A 14864-nucleotide genomic window follows, 5' to 3' on the forward strand; every position below is an offset into this window, starting at 1 on the left:
TTGTAGCTTGCGTCCATGTTTTTCCCCTACAACATCATACTTGATGAATCTCGGCAAAAATTACTTCAAGAGGTCAGACATGTCGTAATACAGGAGATGAATGAGTGGTTCCTGCTTCTGGAATAGTTTGAGAAATGGTTAAAACAGCGGCCTACATTCACCAAAAACTGTATTTGTGACTTGCATTCCTTTCCAGAGAGCAGCTGACAAATCCTTTGATACCTCGAATTCTTTTTCAGCTGAGCATATATATGATTTTCTTTACTTTTGTGGGGCAGATCTTTCAAGCAGTACTTGCACAGTGCTTCCCAGTGTTTTCCCATATGTTAAAGAGCTGGTATAAGTGTCAGCCAACGGTATTGTACATGTACATGATGGACAAACATTTCTACATTCAAAATGTTCAGACAGTCCTAGGTCTTCCAATGTCAACACATTGTCCTCTCGTTGGCTGATGTGGGACTTAAACCATTGACTAAAAGATATCAATGGCCAGCTGTTCTGCATTATGTCCATATGCATCAAGACCTTTTCTAAATGCATTGTGCACTTTATGTAGTGCGCATGGCAGAAATGTAGTGAGTCCTGGTAACCCCAATTATTTTTTATGGTTATCAACATTTCTCTAGATTATTTTATTTACATTCGGCACATCACTGCACTAAGCTACAATCAGGGTTCTCCAAAACTTGAAAAATCTGTCAGTCATTCGGACTGACAGAATTGAAATTTTTGTCAGTCCGAATAAGTTTCTGTCAGTCCCACTGTCCGACTAAACTTTAACAGCAAAACACAACAAAAGAGAGTACCTTTTTGATGTTTATTGGTTTTGATCACATTAAAATACAATAAATACATGTCCAAAGTCGATATAATTAAACAATTATTATATTAATAATAAACCACATATAAACCAAAGGTATTCTTTTTAGACTTCTTTTGGTCAAACTGTTTTTTTAGCTTGCACAGCTCTACAAATCAGTGTTCTTAAAAAGTTAGGGTGACATCCAATCAAGTTTGACTTCATTGCACACACCCATTCACACTACTTTTGATGACTTCAATTTCTGTTTATTAGCCGTTTTCACAAGTTCTAAAACAACACCTATTGTTAAAATATTTTCTCTTAGCTGAGGTGGTTGATTTCCAGGTTCAATTAAATGAAAGTCTTTCACACCTTTTTCTTGATAGAAAGGCCCATGATAATTACCACCATCCATTCTTGTTGTCTGAAATAACACAAAACATATTGCTACAAACTATCAACAACAAATCAAAACATAAATATCCCTATCTCCGAATTTTAAAATATCCGAAATATAGTACATCGGGTGAAAAATCTAATTTTGATTTCAGAAATTGTTGGTGTGTAAATTAAAGAATGCCGGACAAAAACCCTCCCGGATAAAAACCCTCCCGTCAGTTTTATAGGGGCCGGACGAAAACCCTCCCATGAATAAACGGGGACGGACAAAAACCCTCCGTGAAAAAACGGGGAAGGACAAAAACCCTCCCATGAAAAAACGGGACCGGACAAAAACCATCCCGTGAAATCTGAGCCACGAATTCAAGTACCAACGATTATTTATGAATTTTTAATTCGAAATCGGTCATTTCCGAATGTCGTTTCCGACATGGGAGGCGGAAAACTACAACGGGCGAGGCATGGTCAGGGGTGATAACCCCAAAAAAGGGTTAGGGTGAGGGTTAGGGTTAGGGGTCGGATTAGGGTCGGGTTTAGGCTAACGCAAACCCTAACCCGACCCCTAACACTAACCCTTACCCTAACCCTCTAACCCCCCCTTGCGCAATACCATACCATGCCTCGCCCGTTGTCGTTTTCCGCCTCCCTTTCCGACATTTGTATTTTGTTGTCAGTTATCCGAGATAATTATTTTTTGTAATAGTGACTTCACTTCAGTAGGTATCATTACACTATATATTGACTAATTAAAATATTTTCGAGTTGAAATGCTGTTATTTTACACCCATTTGACGTCAATTATGTGTGAAGCAAATACATTTGTCGGCGTTTAATTGCTTTTAATTGATCCTGTGATTAAACTTATTAAAAACTAAAAGTAGTTGAATTTCACAGTTTGCAATTTTGAGTAAATTTTGCGGATTAATGAATGCAACAATGTGTGAAGCAATTACATTTGTCTGTGTTTAATTGCTTTCACAGGAGGGTTTTTGTCCGCAGATGCAGATTCACAGTTTGCTATTTTGATATATATTATTGTATGCCATTAACTAGTTCATTGTTAGGATTAGCTGATTAGTGGGCCTAAATAGCCGAATCATTGACATATTTGACATTACAGTATGCTTTATATATTGTCTGCAAAAATGCAATTGAAAACGTTGCAGTCAAAGATAAATTAAATAAGTAATGAAGACAAATTAGTTACATGCTAACGAGTTGTTAGTTGTTAACAGAATTTTACTTTCATTCTCGCAAAGGTTTCAGAAACTTCCAGGAAATGACGGGAGGGTTTTTATCCAGGAGGGGTTTTGTCCGTATTCCTAAATTAAAATATATCCTTCCCAGAACAATATAATAATGAAACTATTTAGCAGAAATGCTCACAAATGCCTGTTGAAACAAGTTTTCATGCGATTGTTGTTGTGGAGAAATTAAATGGAACAAATAAAATGGCGGACGCACTCGGTTGCTTTTTTTAACAAAGACCGTTGATTTTGAACTCGCATGTGATAGTCAATTAGAATCCAACTTTAAACATCAAAACATCAAAATTAAGGTAAGAAAAAAAGGATTTTGACAGAAGTTGAACAAAAAGTATTTACCTTCTATTAATCCAATAGCATATTATTATACACTTTGAGTGATCTTTTTGAAACCATTTTTCATCCGATTGTGTCGTTCAGTCGGACCGATTATCTTAAATCACTTGTCGGTCCTTAGAAAAAATTGCCGGTCAGGACCGGCGGACAGACGGTTTTCGCGAACCCTGCTACAAGCTGCTCAATTGGCATTTCATTGTCTTTTCACCCAATGTCTCAATCAAGGTACTGCTGACCATTTTGCCGTTAGCATGTCCGAACATAAGGCTTTTCAGGAACATTGTACCAACTTCTCCCTTCTGCTCATTCCTTTACAACTTTGATACTTGTATCTTTTTCACAATATCCCTTCTAAAATAAGGACCTAGACCATCTGATATTAGATATGACACCGTATATTTGCTCATTGTGAATTCCCGTCTGTAGATCTGCCGTGGAATCATATGGAATTCTATGGAAATCGTTAGATGGAATTCCGTGGAGTATTGGCACTAACTTTCCATTCGATTCCATGCAATCAATGGAAAAGTGAAAAAAAAACTGAAGGGGGACTTGATATGGGATGGAATTCCATAAAATGCCGTGGAATTCCATAGAATTCCGTGGCATTCCATATAATGCCGTAGAATTCCATAGAATGCCGTGGAATTCCATAGAATGCCGTGGAATTCTATGGAATGCCGTGGAATTCCATGGAACGCCGTGGAATTCCATGGAACACCGTGGAATTCCATGGAATGCCGTGGAATTCCATAGAATGCCGTGGAATTCCATAGAATGCCGTGGAATTCCGTGAAAAGCTATGGAATTTAATAAAAAGCTGGAATAAAATAGAAAAAAACAACAGATTATAGATCAAAGGCATTTTATTGATTTTGAAAAACAAATGTGAATGTAACTAAAGGTTTCATCATAAAAGTTAAACAAGAACAAGATCTGGCATCAATCATTAACCACACACATGCAGTCACAGTACATATTTAAAAATGAGTGGTTTTACATTTTCATAAAGTACCAACTCTCTTAACCACAGGCATGCATGCACACATTCAAAAACACATCCATAAACATGCACGCATATACAGGTGAGAACAGAAAAACTTATAAAAGGCACAATATAAAACATAGAAGTAGAATTTTACATTTCTCTTATGACAAGTATACTTCCTTTCTCACATATGTTCATAAACACACACAATTACATGCACACACACATCACGCACAATTGTTCTAGAGTTTTTTCTCATAAATTTTAACGTTCAACAACTGTTCCTTATTAATTCTAGAACACTTTCAGTACGATAACAGAAGTTCAGTTCTAGTTGATGTGTTCCAGTACAATTCTAGAAAAGTTCCGAAGGTTAACTTCAAATATTTAAGTCTGAAACCAACTTTCTAGAAAACAAATTCCCATGCAGACAGCCAGTATTCAAGTACTGAGCATAGTTAATAATAATACATAACAAATTAACAACTGTTGTAAATCTGTTATTTATTATACTATGCTCAGTACTGTTGAACACGGACTTAATTCAATTATCCAAGTTTCAAATTCCTAAATTTAAAAACACAACAAATAAATTAAGACAAAAAAACAAACACAAAATACAATTCACAAAATAAATAACTGGTCTTTTTTATACAAGAAGTAACCAAAATAAAACATGTCACCAGCCACAGACTGCCAGGCTTAACACAGAGGCTAAAAATGTTTGTCCAAGTCTTCCACTGCCATTTTCCTTTTCTTCTGAGAATATTGAACACCAGTCACTGCCTCCGGGTCCTTTTTGATATGAGGTATATTGTATACTGCTCACATGTGCTCTACAGAATATAAAATCATAAAAATGTCTAAAGCAAAGAGTTATTTACATTCAAACTAAAACAAGAGATTGCAAAGCAATATGGTCCCCTACCTGTTAAACTTCACTATTTTAAGTTTGTTAAATATATTTGTTGCCATAGCAACCAGAATTCTTGCACTATAAACAACATGAAATGACGTGCAAAATGTCCTTATTGTCATCTGTTCATGTTTCAAGTTTCATGAAAAATACTTAGAACTTTTAAAGTTATCCCAGGATCCAGAAAAGTGTAAATGACTTAGACTAATATATTGAATTCCAAAAAGACAAAATACTTTCAGGTGGTTAACATTAAATAACTTATCTAGCCCAGGGCATGACAATATTTACCATGAATTTGTGGCCCTGTAAGTCCTCTAGGTAAATGCGCTTAAAGAGCCGCTTTGCTGTTGGATTATTTCCCTGCCAAACTCTGCAGTATCTTCCATCAACTGGTCAATGGTAATTAAAGCACATAATGAAAATGTATAGGGAACGTAATTCATGAATTGTTTTAAATATTAAGTTGTTAAATGGTCTTTAGAAAGAGAACTAAAAACGAAGTGAATACATAGCAAAGCACTAAGCATAACTTAATTTGTTGGTATGATTAGTACAAATTTATTATTGCTATAATTAGAATGATGTGTAATTCTATTGGTATGAAAATGCACACTCAGATACCTAAAAACCAATTCCATTGGTTTAATTTTTTATTTACAAGCAAATACATTGAATTGATATCCCCCGCCAACATGCTTCTGGACACATAAGTATTATATTTGACACTCAAACAAGCATTTTTTAAAGATACAAAGGGCCATAACCCCGTTTTTAACAGATGGTGTACAATTCCATTTGGCGTGCATCATCCTCTTATCCATATATATACTCGAACCAGGTTTCAATGAAATCCGCCAAAGCACTTCCAGGATATGGCCTTGGACACACAAAAAGCATTTTTTCAAGATACAAAGGGCCATAACTCTGTTATTAACTAATGGTGTACAATGCCATTTGGCATGCATCATCCTCTTATCCATATACATACTCATACCAAGTTTCAGTGAAATCTGACAAAGCACTTCCAAGATATGACTACGGACGGATGGAAAGACGGACAGACGGAAGGATGGAAGGACGAACAGACAACGCCAAAATAATACCCCTCCGCCTATGGCGGGGGATAATAATAAACATTAACACCATTAATGAGCATTGAGTGCTCAAGTAAAAAACTTCCTTAGCCTGCAGTTCCATAACCTAGCATGATAAAATTCCGATACTACATTCAACGTTATTAATTTCTCCACATAGGTCTTATTACTTCCTTTTTCAACCTGCAAACTCCACTAAGTGAAAATTTGGGTGACAGCTGCTTTTAAACTAATATTTGCCATACTAAAACCTCAAATATCACATAAAAAGGTCTACAATAATGTCATAAGAAGATTAAATTTAAAGGAATATTTAGAAATAATAAAAATCACAAACCTTCAGTTGTTGTTCTATTCCTAGACAGACTGCTCAAACACTGTATGCATCACTCTTTAGCAATATTTCATGTCACTTTCCAAATGATATAAATACATAAGTATTTTAAGAAAGTGTTTTTAATGGAAAAACTAATGAACTCTTCTGTTTGTTAAATGTCTTTAACTTTATTTTAACAAGTTAAACCAGTACATTGTCCACCATGTTTCATGTTTCAATATAACAGGTAAACTTTCTGTATTTGAATTCAGCCAATTAGAAAAGGTTGTTATATCTTATAACCAATAGATTTGCAGCAAACATACCCAACATCTGATGTACAACACATGCTTGGCTTATCAGATAGATTGTTATTTGACAACCTGGACTGGCTGAGTTTGATATTGAGAAAAAACAGTGTGTATACCACTTGGACAGGGTTAAGGAATTTAAACTTGTAGAAATTGCTTTGAAAGTAACAACTATTCCTACTTCTGCAGAACTACTACTTTAATTACTACAGCATCAACAACACCACCAACAACAACAACAGCAACAATAACAACAGCAACAGCAGCAACAACAACAGCAGCAACAACTGCTACTACAGCAACAACTGCTACTACTGCTACTTCTATTGCTACTACTATTGCTACAGAAACTGTTAATGCTACTACTTCTACTACTACTACTACTACCACCACAACCTCTACTGATATAAAAAACACTACTGCTACTACATCAATTACTACAACAACATCACCTACTACAACAACAACAACTACTACTAATAATACAGCTACTACATCCACAACTTCTACTACTGCTGCTGCTGCTGTCGCTACTATGAAGTCTATTTGGCTATTTGTAAGTATAAGGTGTTCTATATGTGTTCTTATTCCCCATAAGAACTTTTGTAGAACTTACTGGTTCTTAAAGCGTTCTAGATGTGTTCTAGAACTACATTTTAAAACATTTTTAGAAATTGTTTACCATATTTTGTCCTTGAAATGTTCTAAAAAGGTTCTTGAAATTATTGGAACAGTTTCAGTCCTAAGCCATTTTCCACAAATGTTCTGGATTTATTCTAAAAAAACTGTTTTGGAACAATTCCAGAACATACGTTTTAGAACACAAATATGGAACAGATCCAGAACTGTTCCAATTTCTAGAACAAATTTATAATTATCTTTATTGCATTTTCTTTTAAATACAAAATACATGATGCAAATAAATTCATACATGTATTAAACTACAAATACATTTCAGACAACTAGCAAAAATTTTCTAAGTTATTTTCCATCCAAGAAAATGTATACGTTATTTTCCATAACGATTTCCGTTGAAAAAATGGCTAAGTCCAACTTTCCATGGTGTTTTCCATACATTCCGTGGAAATGCATGGAATTTTAGTCAAGATTCCGTGGAATTCCATAACAGCTTCAGATGGAAAATTGGCAAGTGGATGGAATTCCATCAAATTCCATGGATTTCCGTAGAATTCCATAATATTTTCTATGGAATTCCATAGAAAAGTGCTAATGACTATGGCAGATCTACAGACGGGTTGTTCAGAAAATGATAAAGGAAACATCGCCTTGAACAGGTAGCTCATTCCATCACATTATGAGTAGGAAGATCCACATGATGCCACTTGCATTGCCAATAATGCCTCTGCTTTTGCTATTCGATAGGTTACTGATAAAGGCTTTAGAAAGACAGTCTGCCCCTCCTTTTAAGTATCACCATCTCCGTGTTGACTGCCTCCTGATACAGGTGATTTAAATAGCTGCGTCTGGCCTTAATCATTGCATTCATTCACCAACTGCTTATGTTTTGATCCATCTGCATGGCCCAGTACTAGTTGCAATAATCAAACTCCCAGCTATTGACCCTCCTATGAGCTGTACGTATTGAAGTAAATACTGGTAGTACTTACCTGAAATAAAGCTGTATCTGTTCCCGGATCCCTCAGGCCAGGAACGTAGACACAAAACACATAGGATGAACACCGATACAAAAGTAGACGTCCGTCCAGATGTAAAGCTACAGTATGACTAACGATTATTTGCATTCGGTTCCGGTCAATCGATTAGTCTCTGCCGTACTGTTCCGGTTACACACCAGTAAATTTACCACACTCCTCCCCATTTTATCCAACGGGAAAGAGACATAGAGTCCTTTTTCAGTCTTGGTAACTTGTTACTCCATCAAGAATTTGGCCTACACTAAAGTTCCGGGCCCTAGTGATACGTTATTTTGTATTCAATTCTGCAATGCTCCATTAATTGTTCACTAGAACAGACTAGAGGAGTAAATGGTGCCCAGCATATAGTTTTTCTTTAAACTTATAATTAACAACGGAGTTTTTCCAAACTTTCACTTCCATTCATTGTCTATACACTTCAGTTGTGTTTCCTTTCTGTTACAATTAGTGTCCTAAACATTAAAACTCCATATTCAAAATTCAATAATTGGCCACACAAATGTCATATTACATTATGCTATTTATAGCCCAAACAGTTGAGTTGAATTCCTCAAAGTGAGCTGACACACATCCCGAACCTCACTATCCCTATATGACGAAATCACGTTGGCGACGTCCCCTAAAAAGGATGGAGTGCACATCCGCACCCCAGCTGGTCGAACGTATGGCGAGTCAGTTTCGATCAACAGCCTGTTCGCCGGGACCCTCCGGACTGCTTGTTTCTGCGCCTCAGTGAAAAAGCCGGGCTTGTCCTGAATAACTAAAGAAACAATTAGGGAATGCCTTACACCAGCTGACCACTACCTCTTGCGCGCCGGTGAAACAATGCAGCACCACTTTCTGCGTCCGAGCAACATTGGGCTTTAATAATTCAAGACATTCCAGATAGAGCACTCCGGACTGCCGATCCTCCCCATCCATCCCGGATATGAAGGATGATTGGTTGACAAGGGGATGACAACTCTAGTATCCTTGTCAGAACTTCCTCCTGTAGCCCCCAAGTATCTGCTGGTTAGGTTCGGTGTCACAATAGATCAGGACACCTCCTACCACATCCACTTCAACTTGGGGTCTGATCCCTACATCTGCATCCAGAATGGTCCGGATATCTGAGTAATACGGCATAACCAATTTCACTAAAGACCGGTCCAGGTGAAAATGAGAATCTAAGGCCGAAATCCTGGTCGTTACTGGTCGCCCTGACGTCTGGGATGTGTTCCCCCTAGCCAACGAAAGGTTTGCCTGTCCGGATACTGCCAGATACTCCCTAACAGACATGTTCCGTACATTAGAAACAGCATGAGCCGTTTCACTTCCTGCAGGTTCCGTCACTGCCACAACCGGGGGTGTCGGGGTACTTTGATGCTCCACGTCAGGGATTTGAACATGTAACCCAGCCACAGCCGGGACGGTACTAGAGGTACGCTGATTGTCCAGGTTGAAGAAGTAAACTTGTCGATCCCTTGGAATGTGTTTCAGTAGACCGACAAGGACACGCCAATGGGCAAGAAGAGCCTGCGAGTTCAGACGTTGAATGTCGAAGTCCACTTCCGGCCATCCTGATTGACGGGCGAACTCGGACAACCACTGTCTATCTACTTCAGATAGAGACACCTCCGCGTTGATTCCTAAATCATGCTTATGGGCAAAGTCCAGCAGGGTACCAAGCCGAACAGTAGACCCGAGAAAGTACTCAGTCTTCCAGCTGGCCATGGTACATGACTACCTATAGGAGGCTTCTCAACTTCCAGCTTTCGCCGGATGCCATTCTTCCTAATGACCCCATGCTATTTCTCCTCCTCTTCCCTTCATCTTTGGTTTGGAACCCATATTGTGAGTACAAATAGGGATAACAACGTATGAAGGAATTTTTGTCCTCCAATTGCTTCGGATGTAACTGGAGAACATGAACACAATTATGTCGGATAAACCCTGTTGAAAAGTCATGTCGTAACCAGCGGTCTCCGGTCACTTTCAGCTTGCATTAAACCTCAAGCTTGGAGGAAGATGACATTCTCAGCAGCCGCACAGGGTAGTTTTAAGAATCTTGATTTCTAACACCTGCAGCAAGACAAATGCAGGCTTAAACAGACAAATGGTGGGATTGATACCTCCAGCCTTTCACCGGAGTAATTATCCTGAACATATATAAATGTACGTTAAGTCATTATATAAAAATTATGTAGCCTCCAGATAAATCCGGAGTGTTAAACGTACGAACATCACTAGTGTCTTTTCTGTGATAATGCTTATTTAAGATCTTATTGCCAGATTCATATTGTTTTTAATCAAATAATATTTAAACAACACTCAGCCCGTGTGCCGAATGAAGTTGTACATCAATAATCTCGTGTCTATACAATTTACAGACTGATATGTATCTGTGTACATTTCCAAAAGAATTAGTGTCTTTTCTCAGCCTTTCAGAATAGTACTGGTACTAGTTAAACATGGAACCAAAGTGCCTTAAGAACCATTTGTGGTTTTGAAGTATGTTTTACAAAATTGCCCTGAAACATGATCAAAACTGTTAAATTCAATACATCCAACTATTTTATTGTGTCGAGTTGGACATTTTTATTCTTGAATTGGGAAAATTTGCATCCTAAATGTATTGCCCAAGATGAATTTCTGGAGTACCCAGTACCCATTAAAATGAGAAAACACACCACAGCATAATAAGAAACTAATCAGAATATCTTAGCAAACATCAGCAATTAAAACACACGTGCATGTAATTTTCATGTGGCTTATTAGAAATCAATCATTGCTTATCAAGCAATGAAAAAAAACATGTTTTAACTGACATTAATTAGTGCATATTCAGTAGTCAGATCAGTTTCTAATGTAACAATGGCTTTGTTATAATATTCCATAATAGATCAAGGAGCATTAAAGGCTATAAAACTCCTGAATTCTTAACATACTTTTTCAACTACAGATTTTACATTACATGTATATTATAATTAAAACCACTTTTCGTGTTACATTGTGCAATAATGGAGAGCATATATAATCCACTAAACATCAACATTAATATATTATCAAGTCAAATGGTACCAGTACTTCCTTGAAAATATGTGAAATAATTTCAAGACTGGGTAATCTATAAGAAATCCATTATTACTGAAATGGTTAAAAGGTGTACACAAAGTATGAACAATTGCTATATAATTCAGCATGTGCCAAAGTTGTACAAAGTATAATGAAGATTAATAATAAACAATTTGTTGTATAAAGCCAATCATAATTTCTGTAACTTATAATAATTCTTAAGAGTTCTCCTAATCACATTTAATATTAACAAGTTATTTCGAAATAGTATAAAAGCATTTACTCCAAATTTTCCTTTTATCAACAGATTAAATATTATGATCTTGATACAGTAGTCATAGTTAAGACAATACTTCACACAAATCAACTAAAGGAAGAATACATGGTATTTTAAAACATGTTATTTTACAAGTGCATATCATCAACTTAAATGTACTGTCTAACAGAATTATCTACTAGCTAATTGACACACTTTTTATATTCTCCAGCAACAGAGCCGGATTCAGACATGCTAAAACCTATAACCACTATAAAACTAAATTTTCAAGCACATGAGCGAGTTACGTCTTACAACAATTCAGACACTTATACTTCTTTATTCTCACACCTTCTTCCTCACTCACATTCACACATCTCCCGTGAAACCACTCATCACACCCACATCACTCTATCATAAAACCGTCATCTGGCTGTCTACACACACAATAGGTTACATCACTGTCAACAGCTAAGTGTCCAGTCGGTCGGTCAATTTCCTGACTTGGGAGATAAGTTACCTGACAGATTTTCAAACGATCACGCTTCCTTGTTTTGACCACATTCTTATGCAAGAAAATAACTAAATAAAATAATATTAAGATACAACACAGTTTATTTTCCGTTTCTTGTTCTATGTGTGTGACATTTAAGTGACATGCATTTAATGTTTTTGATATCCGTCACATTGTTGACTGATTGCGATCATTTAACAATGCAGAGCGTGAAAGACGGCTAAAGTGTGAATTCTGTAAGTATGCATGTATAGATAAGAAGATAATTATTAGCCGTGTCACCATCCCCGGTCCGTTCCATGTAACCGATAGTTTGTATTATTTCACTTTCTAGTGTGCGATATCCAGCATATTGACCGGATCACCCATGGATAGTTGGTATTATTTCGCTTTCTAGTGTGAAGTATCCAGCATATTGACCGGATCACCCATGGATAGTTTGTATTATTTCATTTTGTAGTGTGCGATATCCAGCATATTGACCGGATCACCCATGGATAGTTGGTATTATTTCGCTTTCTAGTGTGAAGTATCCAGCATATTGACCGGATCACCCATCTTGTTTATAACCTCCTTCGTATTGACTATACCCGGATCCCATACTTCACGTGTCTTCTCATGTATTTCTTTCCATGATTTTGACAGGGGGACCACATCATCTACGTCATCCAACTCATAACCAAGTTGATACTCTAGACGACCATCCACGATGGTTTTCCTGCACAAAGCATCAGGATTGCCGTTCCTTGCTCCTGCCCTATGATTAAACATCTTGGTCCTGAACTTCATGCCACTTTGCTCCAGCTTTTTCTCTTTAACAAAGAGGTCTGCTCTGGGAGTGTTCAGTGTGATCATAAGTTTGTCCATCTGAACTTGTCCCTCTTCAAGAGCCTTCCGTAACTCAGTGGCATGACTGACTGATACACTGAACCTTGCCTGGTCTTCACTAGATCTGTTGAGTTTGTCCAACTGCGCTTGTCCCCCTTCTGGAGCCTTCTGTAACTCAGTGGCCTGACTGGCTGACTCACTGAACCTCTCTTGGTCTTCCCTAGCAGCCTTTATCTGAGCCTTGTATCCACTGACTACCTCCTGAGGATCTGCTGCATGTTCTTCAGCCTTCTGCGAAGTGGTCTGATGCTGGATCAGGATCTCAGCTTCGTATTTCTCATGGTACGCAGCCAACTGGGCAAGACTAGCATCTGACATGTGACCAGCTTCACTAACCGGTCTCTCGTATTCCTCCTTCTGTCTATCGGCCTCAACCTGCATCTGATGGACCAACATATCCAACTCACTTCTCTCCAGAATTGTGTGGTTGTGTTGTTCATTCATCTTTCTGAAATTTTCCCAACTTTGTGCCAGTCTCGTTTACGGTTGGTTATTTTCTCGTACCCCATTCTGGAAGTCATTGCCCTGCTTCTGCAGGTTCTCCTTCTCCACTTTCATTTTGTTCTCCGTCAGTCTCGACTTCCTCTTAGCAATGGCCTCCGACTTCTCTGCTTTCAAACGCTTGAAGATTGCACGAGCTTTCGCCAACTGATTTACTCGGGCTTTCTCCAACTGATTTGTTGAAGCTTTCTCCAACCGTTCAATGCATTTCTTCAGCTGCATGTTTTCGTGACCAAGTGATTGTACCTCTGACCTTGACCTTAAGATTTCTCCATCTTTTCTCTCCATCTCCTCATGCACTTGCTGCTTCATCTCTGCAATAGCTATCTGTCTGTCTTTCTTTAACTGTTCTATCATCTCATGTGCCTTTTGTACCTGCTGCTGTAATTTACTCTCGATGGAACTCTGCAGTTTTTGAAACTGGGCTTGCAGCTCCCTTAATTCTTGGTCAACGCGTGCTTTATCAGTGAGCATAGCCGCCTGCTGTTCTTATCTCTCTTTCAAGAGTTCTATTATCCCTACTTTGTCTTCTATTTCCTGGTTGACTTTCACCACCAGGTCTCTCTTTGCCTGCTGTTCCATGTCTATCTGTTTTTTCATCTCCGAGATACGTCGGGAAGCGCGGTCTTGACACTGAATCATCGTCGACTTTAACTTATCTCGTTCTTGTACCACGTCTTTGTATACGCCCATCAGGTCCCTCTTAGAGACGTTGTTCAGGTCCATCCCAATCTCATCCATCTCTAACTGTAGATCAGATGAGAGGCTGTCCTGCATATGACTGAAACTCATGTTGGTGCGGAATGATCCCCTGTTTGTCGCAGAGCAGATGGATGAAGTGCTGGCCCGAGACGTGACATTACCTGCCCTTGTCTGATTGCTGGGTGAATGAAAAGGTGTATCAATTTGCTGCTTCACAGGTACTCTGGCCGGGCTGACTTCCACAGACTGATTAGCCGTAACATAGCCAGACGAATAAAAACTGCTGAACTTGTTACTGTCTTCAGGGACTGCTTTTGTTTTCGGCGTGCTCTCTGCGAGTGGGAGGTCACCCTCTTTAATGTCAGCTGTTTCGGGGAGTTCCTGGCATATCAAAAAATGTACTCATAAAAGCTCAAAGCATTCAAGAAGAACTAGGCCCAGTACATGTAACTGAGACAGGCCAGAATTTGAACAGGGTATGCTTTTACAACATAAAAAGCAATACACAGCAAAGCAGTTCCCAGAAAGCTTTTTGTAAAAACTAGGAAAAAGTAGGAGACTTACCAACAGTTTTTGTAAAACGAAAGTCGACAACACACAAATCCGTAATATTTTTTTCTGAATGCAAGTCAATCTGATTTACATTCACCATAATATCATTGTATAATTACAATTGTACACCTACCGTCACCGTTATGTCTCGCGGTTTTCAGTTGTATTATTTTATTGTTGAAATAGAACATAATCTGTAACAACATTTTAGTTTGGCCTAGAAATAGCAGCCTTGACTTTGATTAATTTTAAACGAAAATTTAGCCAGTGTGCTTAAATAACATTCAG

At 38.0% G+C, this 14864-nt stretch overlaps 1 long non-coding RNA gene across 1 annotated transcript; it reads right to left on the reverse strand.

Moving 5' to 3' along the window:
- Positions 1 to 3792: 3792 nt before the first annotated feature.
- Positions 3793 to 6336, reverse strand: LOC127838451 (uncharacterized). Its single transcript, XR_008029816.1, has 3 exons — positions 6144 to 6336; positions 5001 to 5101; positions 3793 to 4629 (listed from the first exon to the last, which is right to left on the reverse strand). It is a non-coding gene; the product is annotated as an uncharacterized LOC127838451 (long non-coding RNA).
- Between the last annotated feature and the right edge of the window lie 8528 nt (positions 6337 to 14864).

Source organism: Dreissena polymorpha, chromosome 7, assembly GCF_020536995.1.
Source record: "Dreissena polymorpha isolate Duluth1 chromosome 7, UMN_Dpol_1.0, whole genome shotgun sequence".
Lineage (NCBI taxonomy): Eukaryota > Metazoa > Mollusca > Bivalvia > Myida > Dreissenidae > Dreissena > Dreissena polymorpha.